Consider the following 12,582-nt stretch of genomic DNA (forward strand, 5'->3'; position numbering starts at 1 on the left):
CAGTATTCTTGAATTATGCTGGATGCCTAAAACAGACCTGAATGTAAATAGGATGCATCAGCATGGTATGTGTTGAAATTAAATACAAAATATATGAAAGAGAATTTTGCTTCAAGACTGTGCACTCACTCACTCCCTTTCTTTGAAATGCTTTTACGAGCCAGGGAAACTCCAGACAGAACAGAGAACATCTGAGCAGAGCTCAGAGGCATCTCTCTGCCCAGAAATCCATGCATTTCCACTCATGCTGGATTCTGTGGGGTGCAACCAAGCTCCACATGCTTGATCCCTGGTAACCCAGGGTAGTGCCTGACAGCAGCCCCACTAACGAGCCTCTTGGAAATAGTTCTTTATTAGTAGCAGCACAACTCTGTGTTTTTAAGTCTAAATGACTTCCAGACTAAGCTAGCATGCAACTAGTAGCAAGTAAAATTCCTCCAAGTCAGCTGTGATAGGCCCTAAGTAAGCATTATGCTCCTTAGCTTGTGCTGATACACAGACTCAATTCAGGACCACCAACACAAGATAAGCAAAACTTAAGAACCTAACAACCTGCATTTTTTCCTAAAGGGTTTGTTTAAAGAATTTTGGATGGCAAACATGTGAGGGAAGGAGAACTTTGGATGGATCACATTAGCTGATTTAGAAGGCTTCGTATTTCAGTCATGGTCAGAAATTTACCTACTACAGAATCACAGAATATGCTGAGTTGGAAGGGACATGGATCATAGGCCAACTCCTGGGCACCACCTGGGCAAAAGTGGTAGACTAGGAAAAGAAATAAGTGTGAAACAGCACTAGCTAGAAGAATTATCTAAGAATAAACTACTCAGATGCACAAGTAATGTATTATCTCCAGGAAGAGGGGCCGGGGTTAAAAATGGTGTGGGAAAGAAACCACGTGAAGTGATGAGTCAGCAAATAATCGGTTAAAACATCTAGCTTTAGCTGTGAGGCACTGGCCTTCTGGAAATCATACTTGGAGCAGAGCCTAATGCTCTGCAGCTGCTCCCTTCCACCGTTAACTCAGGGGCACCAACTTTGACCAAAAAGGCTGGGCAGACACAGGATAGTCCTAGAAAGATTCCTATGAGAAAAAAGCTTAATGAAGCACGCAGCTATTCCTTCATTCCCCAGTTCACCAGATGACATGAACACCACTAGCACTTTCTGGGAACTGATGCAGCACCACAATTACTTCTGTTCTTTAAACAAAGCTCTGCTGGGATTGGGCGATTAGATGCTTAGAGCTAAGAAGCAGGTGGACTAATTTTATTTGGCAAGGATTCAGATCTGACAGTACCTCGAGGAACAATAAACACAAGCAATGTGCAAGGGTTTAACCAAGGCAAATTATGAAGATCACAGAATGGCATGAATTGAGAAGTCCACATTAGGCACCAGATGTATGAGGGGCTCTCCTGCTAGGTCAGAGGCAGGCAGCAGTAGGTCCTGAGAGAAGGGACGAGGGTAGTGAAAGCTGTGCTGGTCGACTCTGCCCCAACCATCAGGACCACAAACCCAGCCTGCCACATGTCCAGTTGGCACTGGCTGGCAGTAAAGTACCACTGATCTAAGATGTCAAAAGCAGTTTCTTTATTGGTTCAAGCAAAAAAATCATCTCTGGGCACCTTAGCTCAAAACATCAAATAAAGCTGATATCTACCAAAGTGCTGAATGTGTCCATGTAGCCAGAAGGAAAAAAGACAACAGTCTTCAAAGAAATTAAGCTGCCTCTAACCCTGCTTTTTGTCAATTACAGCATTTGATGGCTCACTCAACAAAGGGCTAAATACCATCTTGCCCTAGCCCTAAATTCCCACAAGGTATAACATTTGTTTGGCCCCTGACTTCAGCCTTTGCTAGCAGCTATTCCTGCTACATGAATTGCACCCAGAGGAGAAAAGTATTCTGGGGAGGAAGTACTCAAATCCAGAACAGTGGTTCCAAGGCTGTTTGGCCCTCTCCAATCTGCAACTTGTTTTGCTGAACTCTTCAAGGGCATTGAAGAAGATACTGACAGGACAGTAAGGACAACTATGTTTAAGAGAATTCCTTGTAAGCACCAGCCCCTGAAAAATAGACTGGGATACTGCTGCTTATAGGAAAGTAGAGGTGAATGCCTTTGGTGTATTCCTTTCTCTAAGGATTAGAATAATCTTTTTCTCATTCCACATGAAGATTTATAGTGGGCTTTAATTCCCTGCAAAGGAGCAGGGAGTACTCCATCAAGGATGGACATGGAAACTATGCAGACAAGACTGCTGTTGGGTTAACATTTACTTTAACTTTAATTTTCTGGTGACACATACAAGTGTTTGAAAATAATAAAGGTTGTCAAAATATTTTCCATAATAAACTCCTACGCACAGCACATTTACAAGACCAGCACAGTCTCCTAACCAGCTGGTGCAGTAGCTGCTACCAGGATATTATCTGATTACTAAGATGCTATTGCAGCTTGTGTGGGAGCCTGCCTTCTCACTATGGGTTGAAGCATTCCCCCTCCTTGTCCTTACATTGTTGACTCTCTTAGCATGCACAGTGCCCTGCATTCTCACAAGTGGTGGCTTTTGGGAAGCAGAGGATTTCTCACGTAAGGGTAAATACTGATCCCAAAGGTATCAACTATCCCGAAACAAAGGCAGAGGAAGGCAGTATACCCCTGTAATACAGGCTCATGTAATGTCTCTGGGCAGGCGGGGGAGGACAACAGCAAGTCACAACTTCCCCACTTAACTCCACACTTACATGGTTACAGGTACAGGTTGCAAGGATATGGGGGATTTCCATTTTTGCTAAATATCAGCAGCAAGACAGAAAAAATGAATTTAAGATGCACTCTCAATTTGAGAATGGCAGATTCATTCTCACCAGGCAAGCTACCTCCTGTCTCTGGCTTGGGATATAAGCTCTGGAACAAAGATCCTGAGGCTTTTTATTTCAGACCTTCATTTAATGCCCTAGTAAAGCTTCTTCCCTGCTCCCTGCCCCCCTCCCCTTTGTATTATTAATTGGAGATATAAAAAGAGAAGCAAACAAAAAAGTCCTCAAAAACCCATAACAGGGTGAGGCGCCCATGCTCTCTGCCATAATAACATTCGCTAATTAAAACACAAAGCAGCCAGGGTTACAGGATTAATGGACATGGTTTCCTCTTTTCAAGTCTTGCCCGCTGACAGATCGCCTCATTCCTTCCTTGCTCTTGAACCTCTCAGAAAAAAAAAAATAATCCAGTTTGCTTATCTTACAGTGTGGGGTTGCCATGGAAACCGCATCCCCCTGTGAGATGCTCTGTCATAACATTTCAGCACTGTATGGAAGGCTTAAAGACACAGCATCCTCTGCTCTGAGGGCTCCTGAGCTAGCCAGAGTCTCTGCAGATGAGCAGCTGTCAAACCTAGTGGAAGTCTAAAGTTGGGAGGAAGAGATAAAGAAATAACAGTAGAAATATTCAGTTGCTCAGTTGTTTGCAAAAATCCTCTTATTGCATTGGTAATTAATATTGACCAACAAGTACTTCAGTTTGGTGTAAGACACATTTTGCTCTTCGGAAAATCTGTCTCCCAACAGCCTGTTGAAAGAAAGAGTGCTGGCGCTAACACATAACCCCATCATTCTACCCTGGGGTAGCACAAAGCCCCTCTTTAGTCAGGGTTTTATGTCAGATTAGTCTTTGAGCCCTATTTTCTCAGTCCTTTTGTAAAAAAGGAGGGGAAAAGTAGCAAGCACAATAATTGCCCATAATGGGAACTGGCCTCCTATAGCCTGCTCCTTAATTACAGGGATGGCTTCCAGGCTGTAATCACTAGGGGTCCAGATGGAAGTTCTCCAAGCTCTTTGAGGGACAGAATGTGTCAGTTATTAATTAAACATATGAGGCAATTAGCCTCAAAACTTCGTAGTAAATCACTACAGCTGTGTTACTTTCACTTTTTCCTTTGGTGAGTGCAAGTCAAATGCACAGTGCATTTCCCAGGGGGGTCACAAGAACTGCAGCCAAAAAGCATTCCCAAACAAGACCTTTGTTGTTTGGTAGAAAAAAGTATCTGCAGAAAGCCTGTTTTCAGAAGTCAGCTACTTCACAGTCACATCCCCTCATGAGAGACGATGGATTCTGTGTACGATAGCTATTCACCGCTCAAGCTGCCTGGTGTGGAAAGCAGTTGAACTCTCTCTGTCATCCCAAAACAGCAGCCTAAAGTTGTTCTGGTACAGCAGCAGGAGGAAAACATTCCTGTGATTGACATGGCCCACATTCCAGCATCAGCTATCATCTGTAATTGATTGTTTTGGAGCTTGTCAAGATTTCTATCTTGGTAGACTCCAGCACATGTAGGACTCCATTGCTGGTTGGTCAAACATTTGAGAATGAGTTGCTGTGTTGCAATTCTTTGTCTATCTCCAAGTTCAGAAACTAGGCCAAAACCACAGCAGTTGTTAAAACCTAGTTAGTGATTTATTCCAGTATTTGTATTCACAGAAAAAACTCAAGTCACATCCAGGCAGCCTGACGTCAGTGCATTGTTAGTCTGCATTTTACTCTGTGGTTCAGTGCCACATCTACAAAACCCTCAGTTAGTTTCCCTACACTTTTCTCACATGTAGCTGACAAATGATGCAATAAGTCATAATTGACAACAGTAAGAACTGTGCGGTGACCTCAGCCCTGTTTTACTCTAACATATAAAGCTTGTGTTCCCTAATAATAGAAATTCACCTTAACTTAATATGTTTAAGGTTTAGTCCAGAAAAGATTAAAAAAAAAAAAAAGAAATTGAAAAAGCAAACCTCACCCCCAGAAACTTGCCATCATTCCCTTCTAGAAAGGGGCAAGTAGGAACTTTTGGCAGGCACCAGTTTTAAGCTGGATTTCTAAATCGGGTGTAGGAAGTCAAACAGCCCTGCCCAGAGCAGTCAGAATGTTACAGCAGAAGCAGTATTTTCATTTTCCCTAGCCAAAAATAATTTAATATGAAACTCTAAAATGAAAGTAGTTTAACCACACTAGTACATCTAAACCTTTAGGGTCTTTGACATTCATGAAAGCAGGGAAATTGCTCTATATACAAAGGGTTACCCAAGAGTAACCTGATTAAAAAACAAGCCTCAAAATCAACCCAAACATCAAAAGAATAATCTCTAATTAAATATACTGGGGATTTCATCAGCCTATTACCAAGGTCTTCATGATCTTTTCTGATTTCCCAGGGCTCAGGAAGGAATAGAGACATTAAACATTCTGTGTGGACTTGGAAGAACAGAAATGAGGAAGAACTGACACAAATTGCTTCAAATTCCTCTTAAGATCCTATACCTTGTACTTACAAAAAGGTGGAACTTCAACGTTAACTCAGAACATATTGTCACTGCCAAACAAGCCCCAAGAACTCTGTGGCCAAGGAGCTGCTGTTTTCTGGAGGTGACTGGCAAGGCGCTATATCACTTTGTGATGCACAGGTAGACTGCTTTGCTCCTTCAGACCTTTTTTTTGTGGTAATGGTTCTGGAGCTCTCTACCTAATTGCACCCACTTCATCTGTGAAGAGAGATTTATAATGGAACATAATTTTGAGGGGATTAACTTTGACTCTGGTACATGGCCCGGGCAGAAGTGACAGCAAAAAATTTATATTAGCTGTTGCTCTTACCAAAGAATAAGAGAGAAGCTTATTACAAAGGCAATTGAACTCCCAAATTAGTGCTGATTTTCACCCCATGCCACTTTACTGCTGTTGATGAAGGGAAGTAGCAGCAAATATGAAGCAAAAAGCTATCAGGAAATTAGCTGTCAATTTTTATTATTAAATGGGGTGACCAAAGTCTTTGTTCACGTACAAATCTTAAAGGCAGTGTGAACTGAACACAGGCCACAAAAATAACCAGAGCAATAATATGCTGATCAGGGTCCTTACCAAAAGGTTCTCAGGGAACTTCTAGTCCAATGTGTCTAATTCAGAAGGTTGGGAGAGCATAAGTCCTTTCCCTTTTCTCTCTCTTCCTCCTTGCTACTCAAGAATTCTCCTAGAAGTCGTGTCCAAGGCAAGGATGAATGCTTTTGGGAGCCACAGCAACATTTTACTGGCACTACTGTCTCTGGGAAGGTGCATAGCTATAGCACAAGCAGCACTTCCTAACCCACAAGGCAGGGCTACTCCCCATCTCTTGCATCAAAATAAACTGGCCCCCTTCCTAGTATTCAACAAAAGAAAGGAGGATTCTTTAGGATTTGTCATCTGAGAAACACCCAAAGCACAAGCCAGACTTAAATATATACAACGTGATGTACTTAATAGAAAACAAGGCTAGAAACTCTGCTCTGGAAAGGCCATGACACGTTGTAACCAGAAAGTTCACAGTGATCACTCTTAACTCCACGCAAGGGATCCTGACTCCCCAGATCACCTGAACAGTGTTCTGTTCCCTGTGCTTTCCCATTTATGCAATTAGTTAAAAACTTATTTCCTTTCTCTTTTTATGCCTTATGGGTAAGAAGCAACTTCTCTGATGGAAGTGTCATGTAGGACTCAAGTGCCCATTTACACAAAATAATTTCTCCTGAAGTTTTCTTTCAAAAGCAGGTTAATGCCTTCCTCAGCTCTCACTGAAATCAGCTGTAGTTCTTCTGCCAAGTTGCAAGCTGGAGCCATCTGAACTGAAATGGTGTGTATATACATAAAGGTTGCCCACAGTTTTCACAGATCTTCTCAGGATTAATCCAACCAAATAAAGATTTTTATCATAGATAATTGAAGACCTATAAAAAATGAGACAAATCTCCTTGCAATGTCTAAGAGTTTTACAAGTAAAATATTTCTTCTTATTCTTTTATTTTCTGCTATTTGATACTATGCTTTCCACGAGGATTAGTTGTTGACCTCAGTGATAAATCTCTCCATATAATCTCTCTTAAACCTACTATTTAGCAAGACTCATTACCTCTGTTCACACTATGCATGACCATTCTTATAGCTGAGTAGAACTAGTTTACGGTGAACACTCAATTATACCAGCATCTCCAACTGCTACTGAAAGGCAGCATGGCATTTGGAGGCGTCAAGGGAGAGGCTTGTCCTTAGATCAACTCCAAGACAGGAACCTCTAGGTCACAGCACATAGTCCTGAGCATGGCAAAACCAGGCTGACAGTCTGGGCCCAACATCCCTTCTGTTCACTTGTTAGTAGAGTATAGAAAAGCTTTTTGTGGTAGCTGGCACAAGCCATAATAGTAATCTGAGATAAGCTCTTGCTCCACTTACTTTGCCAGTGTTCGGTTTAATGGAGTACTTTGATAAATTTTCAAGGTAGACCCCACTCGCCAGGGAATGCTCAGATTAGACAGGGACAGGTACCTTTAAGGATTCAAAGACCTACCTGGTCGTTTTGCGGAAGAGTAACTGTGCAAACTGATGGGTCAGTCCAAGGTACAGCATGAGGGGACCACTAGACATATATTTAGAATTATGGCTTCAAAATTGTTATTATGCACTGAATAAGCAGTACCATCAGCAATAGATGGGAGGGTTGTATTAAACAGGGCAGATGAAGCCATGAGCTGAGGGAGGTAAAGAAACAAACACATGGTTGTATCATGTACCACAGCCACTGCACAGGGCTAACACTGGGGAAAGGGAGCAGGCAGGAACTACAGCTCACTAGTCCCTCCAGAAGAATCTGCTCCCAGCCTCCAAAAACATGCTTTTCATAAATCAGGCAACAGCTCCTTAATGTACAACTTCACCATCAACAGCACAACATGGGGGGCAATGCAAGCAATCAAGGAGGGCTCCAAAGTGCTGCGCCAGCAGAAGTAGCTTAGTAAATTACAAAACTCTCCTCAGTACCATTACAGAAGAAGAACAGCTGGAGACAAGATTCTGCAATATGAATGGCTCACAAAGGAAGTGAACACCATATAGTAATCTATATAATAAAGTACATTTGATGTATGTGTAGTTGTGGCGTCTGATAACGTGAGAGCCCATTAAAGGACCAAAGGGTGCCAAAAATACACTTCAAGTGAAAAAACAAAACATAACCACAACAAAAACCACAAGAAGTCCCACATGTAATGGAGAAGGGATAAAAACATAAATTCCTGTGCACAAGGCCACAAACCATACAAAGGGGCTTTCAAGACCACAAGCTCTACTGCTGGACATTCGCATTGGTGGCATATCAACAGGGCCAAATAAAATACACCACAGCTAGGTCTGAGTAAGGTGATATTGCATCACTGTATGGAGATGCAAAATCAAATTCTAACAGCAGTGTGGCCACACCATCCTACACATCTAAGGCTCTGTTTACTGGATGCCCTGATGTAGTTATATTACTTCCAGTTCCAGAAGCACTTTTCTAAACAGTATCTCTGGCATCTCTTTAGTGCAGTGTAGGCAAATACTTTTAAACAGCTTTTCTATGTCTTTCTAGTTCTCTTCCTCTCTTTCTTCAAGTCTGTTTCTCTGTAAAAAGGAGAGCAACATCAGTTAAGTCATCCAGCAAATGAAAATGGCTATGGTTCCTGCTAAAAGGGACACTACAGCCATGAAGCTACCACAACAGTTAGTGATCTGAAGTCTAATGGAGCAGGAAGCAGCAAACTATGCAATAGTTTTAGAGAATATTCACACTAAGCACACTGAACGCACATTAGGCTAGAAGAAGCTGTGGCCATACCAAATTCAAGGTCCCCAAGATGACTTTTACATGTGCCTGAAAGAACCTGCTTCATTCAACACCTTTTAAGCCTGATTGAATCAGACAGTCTCAGTGGTTCTCACATAGGAGGCATGCAAGTTCAGCAGCTATGAGCACTCTCTTCAGTGGTTACCCTCGCCCTTTAAGCTTGGTTGAGGTATCACACTCAAAAGCTATAGAGCTTCATTAAGCTATTCAGGAATACAAATCTGATTAAGCCAGACAACATGTCTACAGCAGCACCACCACTAAGGGCAGGATCATGTTTTGGTTTTCATACAGGGTTGGTGACAGGAGCTCGTAACCCAGAACAGAAATCAAGAGCAGTCATTAGCAATGCTGGCTCTGGCACAGACCTCCTTATCCATGCAACTCTGTTTTGGCAACTCCCATGGCAGCCCATGGTACCTCTTTCTCTCACCTTTCTCACCCACATAACAGGGGAAGCACACATCATTCCTGTATCTCTCTGGAGTGCTGCATTACCTGTGGTTTGCTTACTGCTACAAACAGACCAAACAGCACATTTCCTCAGGTAAGCACATCAACAGACAAGTTCTAGTCCCAACTTGAAGGATATATGAAAAGTTAACATCTTTGAGCCTCCTTTATACCCACCAGCAAAATCCACCCACCACTGCAATTTGCTTTGAAATGAAGGAAAAAGCACTAATTGTTCAGAATTATTTGCTGGCTGAACACCTAAGAGTATGCATTCTCTACAGACATGAACTTGCTCTGTCCCAGGGCTTGGGAAAGTACCAGTTTCACGGGTGCATATCACTATCTTTCGAAAGCCTCACCGAAGCATGCACAACATGAACTTGCTTGACTAAACTTAAGACTTTAAACCAGAACAAAATATTACTGTGAAATGCACAAGACCCGCCTGAGCAAGTTACTTCCAGATGATTTTCCTGTGAACATCAAACAAAACTGGAGTTTACATTAAATATACACTGAGGATTTTCTCTTTCTTTTGGGGCAATCAATATCTGAGTTCCTCTACCTCAGGAGGTACTGGCACAATCCACTCTGATGAGACTCAGAAGGGGGAGCAAACAGACAATTACTCTGATAACAATCTTATCTGAGGACAGAAATGAGATTAGTGGCCTAACTGCAGTGATTCTTCCCCAGATACACTGTTAAAAGGACTGACTAACTCAGCATGGGACAGAGAAGGAATTTCCCTGTGGAGCCTGTTGGCAAGTAAAGTGAGGTGGAATTCTTCCCCTACTGGTCCTTTTCTATCAGGGAGAATTATCTTTTAGGACCATGTGGCCATGAGCAGCACAGGTTCCAGGTTAGATGTCTTCCTGACAATGGAGCAGCTAGGCGCTTTCTTCCTTCTAGTTTTCCACTGTTACAGAGAATCTTACAAGCAAAAAGCAGTGAGTGAGAAAGATGGGGCCCTTCCCTGTCAATAGGGAACATCTCCATCCTGCTAGCCCTCCTATTATTTCATTTTTACAAGTCTACTTTTGAAATTCTCAGATGGCAGAGCACACATTAACTTTCCATGAACTTAATGACCGATGCTATTGTGAAGGCCTCCTTAAACAGTTTTGATTTTACTTCTCTAACTTGATCCCATTCTTTTTAGTTATTCCCTTTACATTAGCCAAACTAAGTCCTCTCCCCTGGGTGTTTACAGCCTTCAGATGTCTGGAACAATGTCCAGTAACAAACAGGGCAACACAAAGGGATATTAACAGAACTTCTTCAGGATAAGGATCCCAAATAAGTCTGCACATTAATCTCACAAAGACAGGATAATTAATACAGTAACAAGAAAGAAGCCAAACTGCTCAGAAGGTTGCTTACACCACGCCTACACCAACAGGTTTACACAAGGATCTCATAAGTATTCCCTGTAATGGACACCTCAGACCCTGTCTTGAGATGCCAACTTTGTTCCTGATAAATTCAGATGCTGTAAACTCTGCTCTGCAGCTGAAGAAATGTGTGGGTGTAGGGAGAGGGGGCATCTTCAGCAACTGAGCTACAAATTTTGTATCACCAATACTGTTCCATGAACTCTCTTCTTTCCCCAATTGCAGGAAGAGAACAAAGACGTACAAAACACAGATTCACCAGAAATGCTATGCCCAAAAGGAATAACAATTTCAACAGTCTGGGTAAATCAAGCTGATGGCAATTTGAAAACTGATAAAAATGCTAGCAAAAAGGCAGAGGGGTAAATTTTCTTCCTACAGTATGTGACAGCATCGTGCTTCAGTATTTGCAGTTTTCTTTACACATCTATTTAGACTAAGATGAATAACCTTATAAAAATACATAAGTATTTTTCAGCAGAAAAAATGAGCCAACTGCTATACTTCTGCTTTGCTGATCTGAATCCACAGCATTTATTTAGTTATAATCCTTCATATAGGAAGTTTATTTATATAGACAGGGATTTCTGGAATTCTCTAGGATTAGTCAATCTACAGCATTCTCAGTGCATGAATTTTAGCACCAGAATTACACTGCCTGGATATTCAATGCCTAGAGTAAATATTTGGGCTGATGAAGGTTAAACAGATTAGTCAAGATGAAGCCAGGGTTCTCTGCTTATTTACACAGAAGCTTATTAAATATTGCTGCTATTCATTTAAGAAGCCTAGTTTAAAAGAAAAATCCACAAAAGCAACAAACAAAACATACTTACCCAACCTGAAGTGAGACAGCACCAAGATTTCTCTCATCTTCAGCCTGGGTATGCATGCGACAAAGCTACACACTGAATCACAAATCTCACACTCCTTGGCCTCCTTATGGGAAACATGCAGAGGAAACAACAGCTTCAGCACAAGCTTGCTGCTCGAGTTTCAGCTGCACCAGGGAAATGGGATAAACAACGTCCCTCCCGGTTCTATTCAAAAACAAGAGGGAAATAATTGGTGTGAAAACCATTTGCAGTTCAGTTACACTTTTGAGATGTGAAGAGGCAGTTATGCACACGGCTGTCTGAGACCTGATCAGGTCCCTAAGTCCTACTGTGGAGAGGATTTACAAATGTACTCAGCAAAGCCACACATCAATTTTCATCAAAATCAGCAATAAATTCCCCTCCATTACAGCGAGAGCAGTGTTAAACTAGGTCCAACTCCTAAGCCCACCTGCTTCATCCTCCAAGCTTGCAGTGACAGTTTTCTGTGGCATGCCAAGTGCCTGATTCAAAGCCCCTCCACTGCCAATAGGTTTTGGATCAGTTGGTGAAGGACCAGTAGTTAAGCATTAGAACCAGAAAGCAAAACTTTGATTTCACTCTGATACACGTAGATTAATTTTGAAAGCAAAAGGACAAACCAGGTATACCAACAGGTAGACAGCTAGCACAATCTAAAAGGCTGAGGAGTAGCAGGCAGGCTTTAGTTCACATTTCTGTCCATTTGTTAAGTCTCAATTTCTGAAAAAAAAATTTATTTAAAGGAACAGACATTAAACTGTTTTCTATTAAGGCATCAGGAAAAAAACACTTGTCTGCAGAAAACTACTCCCACTTGCTGGCCTTCCAACCTTCACTACTGTACACCATTCAGCCCCACTGAGGTTGTGTTTTGTTTACCATGCTCAAGAAAATTTGCATACACATTTTAGACACTTTGGAAGAAGAAAAACTGCCTTCCCTCCAATCCACGCTTACTCTGAACAGATGTAACATTCCTAAGAAGCTCTCAGCTGACTGCCTTTGAAGTCTGAAGAAAAGGGGGGGAGGAGAAAAAAAAAAAGCTCGACCTTGAAAGCTACATTTCTTCCCTTAAAAGAAATAGTCTCCAGGGAACTCTTGTGCGAAATAAAAAGCAAATTCTCCAGATCCTTATCTCATGTTATTTTTGAGACGCTTTTCTTTTGTTCCTTTGCTTTTGTCATATTT

General features: G+C 41.8%; 1 protein-coding gene across 6 annotated transcripts in view; it reads right to left on the reverse strand.

Moving 5' to 3' along the window:
* TSPAN18 (tetraspanin 18) overlaps positions 1-12,582 on the reverse strand; it is a 120,793-nt gene that overhangs the window by 84,681 nt on the left and 23,530 nt on the right. Inside the window, exon 2 of one of the 6 annotated variants that reach the window (XM_051791754.1) lies at positions 11,374-11,577. The exons of the other annotated variants lie outside the window; for them this stretch is intronic. The gene's annotated coding sequence lies outside the window, so the exon portion shown is untranslated. The remainder of the gene's footprint in view (positions 1-11,373; positions 11,578-12,582) is intronic. 6 annotated transcript variants of the gene reach the window in all.

The sequence above is a fragment of the Manacus candei genome, unplaced genomic scaffold, assembly GCF_025592945.1.
Source record: "Manacus candei isolate 608988 ecotype Guabito, Panama unplaced genomic scaffold, ASM2559294v1 h1tg000033l, whole genome shotgun sequence".
Classification (NCBI taxonomy): domain Eukaryota; kingdom Metazoa; phylum Chordata; class Aves; order Passeriformes; family Pipridae; genus Manacus; species Manacus candei.